The following is a 12,823-nucleotide window of genomic DNA, read 5'->3' as shown; positions in this document are numbered from 1 at the left end:
CTCGAGAAGATTATCTTGTGGTAATTTCATGTCAAGTTGTATTCTGGTCACCCGGGATATCAAAAGACATTGACAGTGGTTAAGAAGTTCTACCATTGTCCAAATTTAAAGAAAGAGGTGGTAGAGTTTGCTGTGAGATGCTTGGATTGTCAACAGGTAAAAGTCGAGTGTAAGCATCCAGGTGGTTTATTACAACTGATTTCGATTCCAGAGTGAAAATGGGAGGCCATTTCCATGGAATTCATTATAGGTTTTCCAATAGACAACATGATTATATTATGGTTGTGGTTGACAGGTTGACTAAGGTAGCTCACTTCATTCTAGTGAAGTCTACGAATTCAGCTAGTGAGGTAGCTCAGGTCTTCATTAGGGAGATAGTGAGGTTACATGGTATTCCTAGGAATATTGTGTCAGACAGAGATACCAAGGTCACTTTCATGTTTTGGAAAGAGTTATATGTAGGTTTGGGTACATAGTTGGCCTTCTATACAACTTATCACCTGCAGAAAGATGGATAGACAGAGAGGGTCAACAAGATTCTAGAGGACATGTTGAGAATGTATGTTATGCATTAGTAGTGAAAGTGGGAAGAGTATCTTCCACTGGTAGAGTTTGCATACAACAATGGGTATCAAGAGCCACTAAGGATAAGTCTATTTGAGGCACTTTATGGGCAGAGTTGTAATACTCCTATAAGTTGGAGTGATCCAGTGAACATGGTATTGATTGGACTGGACATGTTGGAAGAGATGGAACATGAAATGCAGGTTATCAAGAAGAATCTAAAGGTGGCACAAGATGGGTAGAAGAGTTATGCAGATCATCATAGGGTGTTTAAGGAGTTTCAGGAAGGGGAATAGGTTTACTTGCACATCAAGCCCAAGAAGATCTCCCTGAGGATTGGATCATGTGCCAAGCTGGCACCTCGATATTGCGAGCCTTTCAGGATTGGTGAGAGGATTAGACCAGTAGCCTACTGACTTGCACTACCTCCGACAGTCAAAGTCCATGATGTTTTCCATGTGTGATTGCTTAAGAATTATGTGAAATATGTTGATCATGTGATTGACTAGTCTGTATTACAAGTGGAACCTGGAGGAGAATTCCAACCGGAACCTCAATGCATTTTGCATCAGAATATTCTCATGCTCCAAAATCAAGCAATCGAGCAAGTTAAAGTGCAGTGGAAGCACTTTGGGCTGATGAAGCTACATGGGAGATGGATGATCATATGCGAGTCATGTATCCTTCTCTATTCACTAGTTGAGCAGATGTATTTTGGTATATGTTTTGATGGTGTGTTTTTGGTTATGTTCATGTATATGAATATGTATGTAAATACTGCATCTAGATGTGTTATAAAGCTCTAATAAGTGGTATGGTGTTCATGGTATGTTGGTTATGTCTTCAGCAGCATGATATGATGTAAATTTTGTATCGAGCTGCATTATAAAGCTCCATTGGCAATATGTGTTTTGCTGATTTATAAATGTCATTGAACGCCAAGGACGATGTTCCCTCAAGGGGGAGGGGTTTGCAACATCCCTTGGTTGATTTCCTATGTAAATAAATAAAAATAAAACCAAGGTCATGGGACACATATTCCAAGCTGAATGTTGGGAAAAACATAGTGATGGGGATGCTTAATTAATGGTTATGGAAATTGGGAAAGGCATTGGCAAAGGAAAAGAGGCATTAATTGGCATTTTTTTATGAAATAATGGAAAATAAGATAAAAGGAAGGTAAAAGGTCACATAATTGCATGTGAGGAAAATTGAAGGAAAATGAAGAAAATAAAGGCCTCAATGATAAAAAGGCTTCTAAGGATCAGTTCACAACCTTTTTTCAGTTTTATCTTGGAGCTCTCTATCTATTCTCTCTCTCTCTCTCATACTTTTTCACACTTAGAGAAATCTTGGAGTATGCTTGGAGCACTCTAGTTTTCATTAGATTTGGTGAAAGAAGGCAAAGGAAAGCAGGAAAGCGTAAGGGGAAAATGAGATCGACAACTACAATAGGATTGCCTTGTAGGTATCGAGTTGCATGTGTGTTTTCCTTGCTATTTTTGGCATGCATGGTATATGCATGTGGCCATTTGGTTATGATCTTTCCTTGGCATGGAGGATTGCTTGGATTGAGAGTAATTTTGCCTATCCTTGTTATTTCCTGGATAACTATGTTGTTGTGGGATTTTTCCATTATTGTTTCTAATTGTTGCTCATGTTCCTTATGGTTATGAGTTGAGTTACTAGTTCCTAGAGTCGTTGGTTGGAACAAACGCTCTAGAGCCCTGGAACAACTCGGGTTGAGTTACTATTCATAGAGGCTAGGTTGGACAAACACTTTGGAGCCCTTGGTGGGTTGAGTTACTTGTTAGGTTTAGTTATGGAGGAAAATGATCTTGTTCTAAATATGAAGTTTTCTGCATATTAGTTTCAGGTACTAAGGTCGAAACAGTGAGACGTGGTACATCGTACAAGTTCACTCTACTGAACTAGTCTATAATCAGGCCACTGTGGGAGATTTAGCATAACCCTTTCTTGGATAATCAAATTCTGATCAGACTTGTGGGGTTAGAAAGAGAACTCAGAGAGCTACCACAGGAAGAAATTTCAGAACTTGGAGACTTGAAATTACAGAGTTACAGTCGTTTCAATATCGAGATCCTAAAATCAAGAAAAAACAAGATGAGGAAGTTTGATGGCAATGATCTAGTAAATTGGATACTACAGATGGAGAAATATTTTGATCTACATGGTGTACCATTGTTACAAAAGGTATGTATTGCATCTTCATATTGAGAACAAGATAAATTTTTATGGTATAAAGGGATTTTTTTCTTGTAAACCACTTGTTATGTGGTCAATTTTCATGGAGGAAATTTAGCACATTATGAAGATACAAAGAGCAACACCTTCTTTAGAGCAACAACACAACAATTGGAAGAAAAAAGAGCAAAAGGGCTTTGTTACAAAGTGGAAAGAAAAATTATGGCGACAAGGGAGTCTACCCCTCACAATGATAAAGATGGAAGTGTTGTTTCTCCTAGCCTTCCCCAACCTACAAGGGTTACACCACAACAATTGGAAGAAAAAAGAGAAAAAGGGCTTTGTTACAATTGTGATAACAAATACATTAAAGGTCATAAGTGTGCTGAGAATAAATTATTTTACATTGATTGTAGAGAGGAGGAAGAAAAGGATCAAGAAATGTCAAAATAAGAGTATATACACCAGGAACCAACCCCAGAGAAAGAAGAAATGAATCTGACCATATCTTGTAAAGCATTAGAAACAATTACTACTCCTCAAATTCTTAAGATAGAAGGAAATATCAAGAAGAAAAAGGTTCAAGAAGTGAAATACCACATCAAGAAAGAAGAAATGAATCCGACCATATCGTGTTATGCAATGACCAGAATTACCACTCCTCAGACTATCAAGATAGAAGGACATATCAAGAAGATAAATGTTCAAGAAGTGAAAGATCACATAGAGAATCAAGAAATGAATCTGACCATATCTTGTAATGCACTGGAAGAAATTGCCACTCCTAAAACTCTCAAGATAGAAGGACATATCAAGAAGAAAAATATTCAAGGAGTGAAAGATCACATCGAGCATCAACAACAAGTTCTCCAACTTTTAAAGGATAACGCCACTTTGGTGCAGACTTGAATGAAACAACAGGCAGATAAACATCGCAATGAAAGAAGTTTTGATGCAGGCGATTGGGTATTTTTATGGTTATATACATACAAACAAATGTCCCTCAAGAAAGCTATTTATGAGAAGGAAATGTTGGCAATACTACACGCACTTGAGAAATGGTGACCTTACCTAATGGGAAGACACTTCAAGGTAAAAACGGATCATGATAGTATTAAATACTTTTTAGAACAAAGATTATCCTCTGAAGAGCAACAAAAATGGGTCACAAAGATGTTGGGTTATGACTTTGAAATCATCTACAAAAAAGGGAAGCAAAATTTTGTGGCAGATGCACTCTCAAGAAAGGATGAGGATGTGGAAGCATTGTTGTGTGCCATTTATATTATCCAACCAGATTGGATAAATGAAGCAAGGTATGAATGGAAGAAGGAAGAAGAAGTGTGGCCACTCATTCAAAAGTTGTAGAAGATCCCAGTTCAAACAATATTGGAGCCTAGAGAAGTCACAGAAACAAGAACCCAACAACTACAAAATCGATCAATTTCAGAGTATCTCATCAAGTGGAAGAACTCACCCACTGAAGATTCCACATGAAAGGACAAGAATTTTATACAGGAGCAACAAGAACTACTCAAGCGTTGAGGACAACACTTTTTGAAGGAGAGGGGCATGTTAGGTCCCTATACTACTAGTGTAACCCCTTGTTGTTATTAGTACAACCCCCTTATTATATTGTTGTGCCCATGTAGTCCCCATATTGTTATTATTGTGCCCCATAGAAGCCCACTATTTTTATTATTGTGCCCTTAAATTATTATTGTTATGTCGGCTCTGATTATATTACGACCCCTTAGAATACTATATATAGAAAGGAGGTCTTGTCATTTGTATCATCCAAGAATTCTTCATTTGTGTAATGTAAAGGAGGTTTCCCCCTCGAAGAGGCTTATTTATAAGGCATTGATCTATCTTTTCTATCTTTTTGTGAGCTGGTTTCATAACATTACTGATCTTGGATCCGGGTTGGACAAATGCTTCGGAGCATTGAAAGTCTATGGGTTGAGTTATTAGTTCCTGGAGCCGCGGTTGGGACAAACACTTTGGAGCCCTGAACAACTTGGGTGGAGACTGATCTGGTTGGTGTTAGTGATGTCCGACTGTGAGGTAGAATCACTAGTTGAGGGTTGAGGTGGTTTGGCCTCTAGAAGCCCTATTTTGGTTTATTCCATGAGATCCCACATTCACGCTTGGAATATGTCATGAGGGTGATTGATTGAAAGAGAGATTTGTTTCAACTCAATCTATGGTTAGGTGGTATGTGGAAGCCCCTGACTTGGTTGGATTTTGCATATGTTAATAAGATCTCTTTTCCTATTGTGTTTCATGAGTAATTTTACTTGTTATTATGTGGCTTGATGGTTGTTCTATCATGGAGTATATGTCGTTCATTTTCTAGTTATATGTTGGTTATATGATGTATATTGGCTATGGCTCTTGATGTCTTTTTCTTGTTAATGAATGGTTAATGAATGCATGAGCTAATAGATGTTATTGCAACTATTTTGAGAGGGAATTAGACCTTATTGACGATTCCCAGATAAGTATCAAATCCCTATGTTTAAATATGCATTCATGACTTGTAGATTACATGTCCTCAACATGTTTGACGAAATGAATGTCATGGTTAGGTCAATTCCTTGATTAAATCTTGTATGAATAACTTTGTCCTGATGTCATTATTGATTTTAGAAAGTCTCACGGAGTTCTGGGCAGTGGTTTGGAGGCTGACCTAGAATTTAGAATCAGAATCCAGAACCGCATGCTCTGAACTAGACATTTTAGGTTGAAACCGCATGGATACAGGTTTGTGCACACACTTGGAGGCTTCCAACCGCATGGAGGGCTTGTTGTGGGAGTGGTTGGGGACCCAGGTTAGAGAAAAGGGTGTCCAACTTAGGTTTTGGCCACTTGGGGTGGTTACTCAACCTTTGAGTGACTTGTATCCCCTGTAGAATGTTATGAGTTGTCAGTTTGTCTTCCATGGTCGACCCCACTTCCTTAATGGGACCTAGGAGGTTAGGTCATGTCATAGTATCTCCTCCTCTCATGTTTACCATGGCAAGCCAGTGAAACTAGGTAGATATGGGAGGGGTGGTTACATGAGGAGTCAAAGGATCTTTGCTCAAGTGGTTTGGTGAACAATTTGTTTTCTCACTTACATGGGTTCAAGTATTTGGAGGCATGTTGTAACTGGTCCATTTTTGGCATTTAAGAAATAGTTTTATTTGGTGTAATAGTGGCAGTTGATCATTCAAAGTTACTGATTCTCAAAAGATTGTCGTTGCAATTAAAAATATATATATTTCATATGAAGAATGTACATGTTTTGTTCCTCAAGGAACTCTCAAACAACAAGGCTAGAATCCATTGCAAGGATATATTCATTATGAGCTAAAACATGTCACATGCATGAATTGAACTTGGATGGGGAGGATAACAACATTTCTCCCAACCACTTGAGCTACATCCAATTGACTATAGCTCACGTGGTTGTGAGAAATGTTACCTCTCTCTCTCTCTCTCTCTCTCTCTCTCTCTCCACACACACACACATATAAATTGGATTTTATTTGACTTTGATTGCTCAAGGTTGCAACAACTCCATATTTACCACCAAGGAAATCTCAAATCTTGTCTATCATTTAGAATAACTAAGAACCCAATGTTGACTTGTGCATATTAATTTTTCAAGAATTACATCTCGTAGTGAAAATTGTATTATTTCATATTTAGATATTTTGTGAAGACTTAGTACACTTCATCTTCCTTATAAATTCAATGATTCATCACGACAAGAATTACCCTTACCCTTCATTATGGTGTTACGAACGAGACTTGTGGGGGGATTAATCAAATGGGTACTTTGAAGATTCTTTAAGACAAAAGGGGACGGGGAAGACTCATGGAACATTTCTCCATCCTATAGAACTGTTTATTTCAGCTTGGCCCACTCTTAAGAGGTAAGCAAGATTAACTTGTTTGTTAGCTTCCACATTTTGCGATTTGAGGATATGAAAAAAGGATTTGCATTGGAAGTAATTCAAAGCACCAATAATTCTTTGAAATAGGAGTTTGAGGTGGTTTTCTTTCAAAAATGAACCTTTGTATAATTGTTGAATCGCGAGGAGAGCTTCCCCCATAATTGCAATCTTAGAAATTTCCATTTCTCTGGTCAAATTTAATCCAAGTAAAAGGCCATACATCTTAGCCTAGTTATTAGTTCTTCTTCGCCCTGAGGAGTACTTAATTGCTAGGTTTCCATTGAGGTTATAGATAACCCCTCCCCCTCCTGCCACCCCTCATTACATTTATAAAGTTAAATTGAAATTAATATTGAGTAGTTATTTTTATCAATGTGTATAATTTTTTGAAATGTATTTAAAGGATTTTTTATTTTTTTTTACATGTGAATGGATTGTTTATTAAATTGTTAGTTCAAGTGGTTGGGAGCATGATTTTTTCTCTCATTTATCATCAAAATTCACATTTAAAAAACATATTAAACTTTTATAACAAGGCTTGAAACATAAACACCCCAAACCATCATAATTTAAAAAAAAACAAAAAATTATAAAACTTAAAAAACAAAGGCATTTTATTAACATTTACATCTACATTGTCACGTTAATAAAATATTTCAATTTTAATTAACATAAACAACCCAATGATCTCAATTAACATAAATCAACATAGATCCATCTTAACTCTAGATCTACCAAGCGTCGAGAGGAATCAAATCTTTCAAGATTCAAAATTCCTTTTGAGTGCAAAACTTGAGGAAATGTTTGCATATCGAGAGAGTTGACTCCTCTCATCTCTTGATAGATCCTTAGTTAAGATGGATCTATACTGGTTGTTAATAATATTATTTATATTATATAAATTTCACATATCTGGTGTTCTCATTTTTAAGTTTATTAAAACTTTGATTTAATCTTTAAAGAATATCCACATAATATTTTTAATAGTAGTGAGGATAGAGGTTTAGATTTTTTCCAAAGAAAAAAACTGTAATGTCATTCATTTGAGAAATGATTGAAAATTACATTTTGTATATACACACCTTATGTGTATTCATCGTGAGAAATTTTTTTTATGATCTCATAAAAGGAAACTCTTTTGACTAAATATCAAACCATTTGACCCAAAAATTTAAACAATTATAAATATTGTTAATTACATTAGAGGTGGAGTAATAAGTTGACCCACCAAGCAAGGAAAAAAACTAATTGTATAGCTGAAACAAAACATAGAAATAGAACTATAATTTGGATCCTATAAATGTTATGCTCTTGTTGTCCCAAGAGGATTGTCCTTGTATCGTCTGTGAAAAAACTCGTAGACCTACCCATCACATTGCTCCATTATACCCCACAATCCTTGTTCCATATTAAGGCCCTCATTCGAGAGGCAATCTTCTATCCTGTTCTGCTCCATGTAAATGTGAGAACATGAGAAAGAAATGGAAGAGTGAGTCAATGAGCCACATGGTTTCCTCCAAAATAGGCATAAGTGAGATGCTTCTACGTACTTATGTTTTGTTGAGCCAGTGCATTGTAAGCATAGAGTCCCCATAAACATGAATCTGAGTGTATCCCTTTTCAAGAGCGAACAACACCAAGTTTTTGCAGGCCAGGAGTTTAGCCTTGTTTTTAGTCCCTTGGCCAAAACCCAATTTTACCTGAAAATAATGAGCTTCAGAAAGAAAGAGGATGAAAACTTCTTCACTCTTCTACACATCGTTTTTCTGAGGAAAATTTGGGAAAATCCACCCGAAGGGATTACATCTCACCAGCCAAACTAATCAAAGCCTAACCTTGAGGACGTTGAGGAGAATTGACCCCGTGACCTCCCATTAGTGAGGTGCTTTAGCAACGGGTACTCGCCAATTGAGCTAACCCTCGAGGCTTTTCTTCTGCCCATTGTTCCTAGAGGCTCCATCAAAATAGGCCCACAACCTAGTTTGATCAATAATTTCTATCATGGCCACTCTGGGGAAAAGGCCTTATTCCTGTTAGAAATGCATTAAAATAACTAGGAGTTTAGCGACTACATGCTCAGGGATCGAAAATTTGTCTTGAAAGATGGCTCTATTCCTAGCCAGCCACACCCCTTAGCATATGACTAGGGGGAGAGCTTTGAATGCACATAATCTTGGGTTTGAGAGCCATGCCTTCCAAGTCTCGTACAAATCCTCTCCATCCCATGCACCTATGTGTCCCAAGACATTCCTTCACACTTTCCATGCTCGTTGATAGAATGAGCATGCCATGAAAATATGCATTGCATTTTCATCATTATTTTTACACTAGAAGCACCATCTCGAACCAATCATAAATCTTCTTTGCAGAACATTCCAAGTGAGCACCTTCTTCTCCATTAAACATCACATGAGAAAATTCGATTTAGTAGGACACCTGGATTTCTAGATTGCTTTCTATAGAGGGTTTAGATATATGCCAAGAGTAATTATAACCTTTTTGGTTTTAGATTTAAATATTTTGATTGTGAAATGAGTTATGGTTTTTGGGCATGTGGTATTGATAAGCCATGGTATTGTAACGGAATCTATTTATAAGAGTCTCGTTATATCATAACTTTATTGTAAGTATTAAGTTTTTATGTGCTTATTAATTAAATTTAAATATGGGTACAAAATCATAATTGTGTCGAGAGGCCTAGTAGGGGGGAGATATTGTCATGTAATATTACATTTAAAAATGGTAAAACTAGCAATTAAACCAGATGTTGCAAAGGAAACGTCGTAAGGCATAAATTCGAGAAGCATTGTGACATATAAAAAATCATTGAAGTTGAAAATCAGTAAACAAAATGTCTTTCAAAAATAGAAAAAATTGCAAAATTTGTATGTTTATCACGTTTTTAATTTACATAGACCATCTTTACCTGATTGTAGATTCTAAATATTTTGAAATGCAACATTATGATTAAAGTCAACTAACATATTCCAAAATCTGGAATCAAATTAAACTAACCTTGATCCATAAGTAACAGTATGGTTGGAAAAACACCTCCTCAATAGTATGATGTGCCAACATCTTTTTTGCAAGTTGGACAACACTTGTGGGATTTCACAGCTGAAATTTCTTCTGCGACCATGGGGTTATCGGCCTATCATTCATGCCAACTACCATCTCAGCTGCAGATGCCTCATGCAGAGAATGCAGTTATACCCACTGCATTGACCCATGAAATGAAAAGAAAAATTGCATATCATTTTATTCTCTTTATTTATAACACATAAAAGCTTTTACATTTCTTCACAATGATAATTCAGATATCAATATATAAATGGTAATCCAAGAAATAATCTGAATTGAAAAATAAAATATAAATAATTAATTATGTAGAAAACAATTTAACTGATAAAATTTATATAATAATATCATGTTTTTTTTACGAGAAAGCACAAAACTCAATGTTTATTTATAATGTACAAAACTATCTAAAATAAATAAATAAATATATATATATATATATATATATATATATATATATATATATATATATATATATATATATATATATATATATACTAAAATAAACCAAAAGACCAATTACCATAAACATAAATTATGGAAACCTCAAATATAATTAAGATACACACAAAACACAAGGAAACTTCCAAAAGCTCAATTACCATAAACATCAATTCTGGAAACTTCAAATATAATTAAGATACACACAAAACACAAGGAAACTTCCAAAAATCTCTAGTGGTCATAGACGTAAGTAGGATGTAACACCACCACTCATGTTCTAAAATAATAATAATATTATAATCTGGCATATTCTTTGGTTTGATGTGGTCACAAAAGGAATTACAAAAGGCTTTGTCGTTATTGGACCAAATCAGGTCAGGACAAAAACAACAGTACTGTTTACATATGCCATATCGTCATTGTCTTCAAAACCTTCATTGTTAAGATGTATTTCTAAGACTATGTACCCACAATGCTCTATTTCAACTAATTGAACACCATTATACGGAACATAATTGTCAATCAAAATTGTAACCATTTAGCTTTTGTTGTTAATCCAAAAGTGGTTGGAGTTCTTAAGAAACCATCGCATTTTGGCAAGGATAGATTGTAATTGTGAAATCCACCTTGAGCAATGAAGGAAACCGCTATGAAAAAAATCTCATCGCTCGAATTGCTCTATTAGCTCTTAACTAAATGCAACCGTTGAACTTAAGAAATATTAATTACATTACTTACAGCCCAAAACAACAAAACGTTAACTAAATTTAGAAAGTGGAATATTAATTACATTCTTGAAAGCTCCACCCCATATTGAGCTCTCTGCTGAGAATTTTGTGCCCAGCCTCTGATCAAATGTGCTCTACAGTAGGTTCCCATTTTACCCACTTTGTCCAGAAGACAAAAGGGTCCTGCCTGAAACCAGCTAGAGGCAGCGTTATTGAGCCCATAAGATTATATCAGTACAATTTGGGTTGTGAAGGATTTAACCCAAAGGCTTCCAAGGATGTAGCATCAGAGTCATTGAAGGAAAATGAGAAAGAGCTTCTGATAAACCAAGCAGATGGTACAGTTTTTGATCATGAAAGTCTAGTTCACAGAATAAGGGCCATGGAAGACCTATTGAAGGAGACATTTTCCACTGTATCTCATCTGAAAACCTCTTATGCAAAGTTACAGGCAACCCATATTCCTTATGATGCAGAGAAGCTAGAGGTGGCTGATAAGGAGGTGATCAGGGAAATGAAAAAGCTCTCAGAACTGAAGCAATATTATAAGCAAAATATTGCTAGTGGAGACTCCAGTAGTTTTGAGAAACAGATTGGGTTTAGCTATGAGGAGACTTCAACAAGGGCTCTCCAGATTGAGATTGCATAAAATAATTCTTTTATTGAAAGCTTGAAAAAGGCGTTGGAAAATGTTAACTGAGAACATGTGAGCATAGAAGATTAGACAAAAGGAAAAGTGTTAGAGATTCGTCGTCTCTGAATGTTGGGGATGGTCCTACAATTAAATTGTTGGAGACAAGCGAGCAGAAGATGAGAGAATCAGCCAGGGGTTTCACTAAATCCTCGATTTCTCTGATGAAATCTGCTGAGTGGGATCTAGATGCAACATTTAATAGCATAGAACCAGGCATAAACTACACCATGGAAAGCCACAAAAAGCTGGCATTTCAATCCTATGTTTGCATGATGATGTTTAGTGGATTTGAGAACGAGAATTTCTATTTGATTGGGAGCCTGTCATCCATTATAGATCCTGAGAAGCACATAAATGATTGTTTCATATAGTTTTTGGACATGCAAAACATGGAGCCATCAGAGCTGGTGTCCATTCTTACACCAAACAACCTGTTTGGGAAATTCTATATGAAGAAATTTCTCAATGTAGTGCATCCCAGGATGGAAGAATCCTTCTTTGGCAATTTGGAGCACAGGAACCAGATAGGCAAGGGACTCCACCCCAGGAACCAATTTTAAAGCCTATTCCTCAAATTTTCCAAGTCTGTGTGGTTGGTTCATAAGCTTGCATTTTCTTTTGACCTGCCTTTGTCTATCTTTCATGTCAAGAGAGGGGTGGATTTCGAGGGTTCCTACATGGATAGCTTGAATTATGTGAATATGAATCATGATGTTGACAATACTATTGCAAGTGAAGGTAATGTCCTGCAACTTCCTGAGAAGCCAAACCCTACAATTGTAAGGTTTACAATGATGCCAGGTTTCAGGGTTGGCAAGAAGGTCATAGTGAGATGCCAGGTCTATGTAATGCTGCAACACTTGATCCTGCAATTAATGTTTTTGATCTTGAGCAAATTTAAATGAGCAAGAAAAGTAATTTTGTGAAGAATGGAAACCGCTTGGATTCTCAGATATTGTTGGTGATTTTGGCAGATTCTGTTTTGCAGGAAAAATGCTACTCCCTTGGATAAAAAAATAGTTTAATATACCCATTACTCAGAAGCAATTTTTCTCTTCCATTAAAGTCAATTATTAAAGACTTAAGAAGAGAATGTCAGAATTTTAATAGTTAGTAAGTCACACAAAACTTATACAATCAGTAGCAAAAAGCAATTATAGCCAATA

The 12,823-nt window shown here is 36.1% G+C and overlaps 1 pseudogene; it reads left to right on the top strand.

The window, feature by feature from the left end:
- Window positions 1-11,090: 11,090 nt before the first annotated feature.
- On the top strand, window positions 11,091-12,581 carry LOC149170154 (protein GRAVITROPIC IN THE LIGHT 1-like; annotated as a pseudogene).
- Window positions 12,582-12,823: the final 242 nt, after the last annotated feature.

The sequence above is a fragment of the Pinus tabuliformis genome, chromosome 4_2, assembly GCF_031772625.1.
Source record: "Pinus tabuliformis cultivar Carrire ecotype Pingquan chromosome 4_2, CPIR1, whole genome shotgun sequence".
Taxonomy (NCBI): Eukaryota; Viridiplantae; Streptophyta; class Pinopsida; order Pinales; family Pinaceae; genus Pinus; species Pinus tabuliformis.
This window is presented reverse-complemented; position numbering and strand designations above follow the sequence as displayed.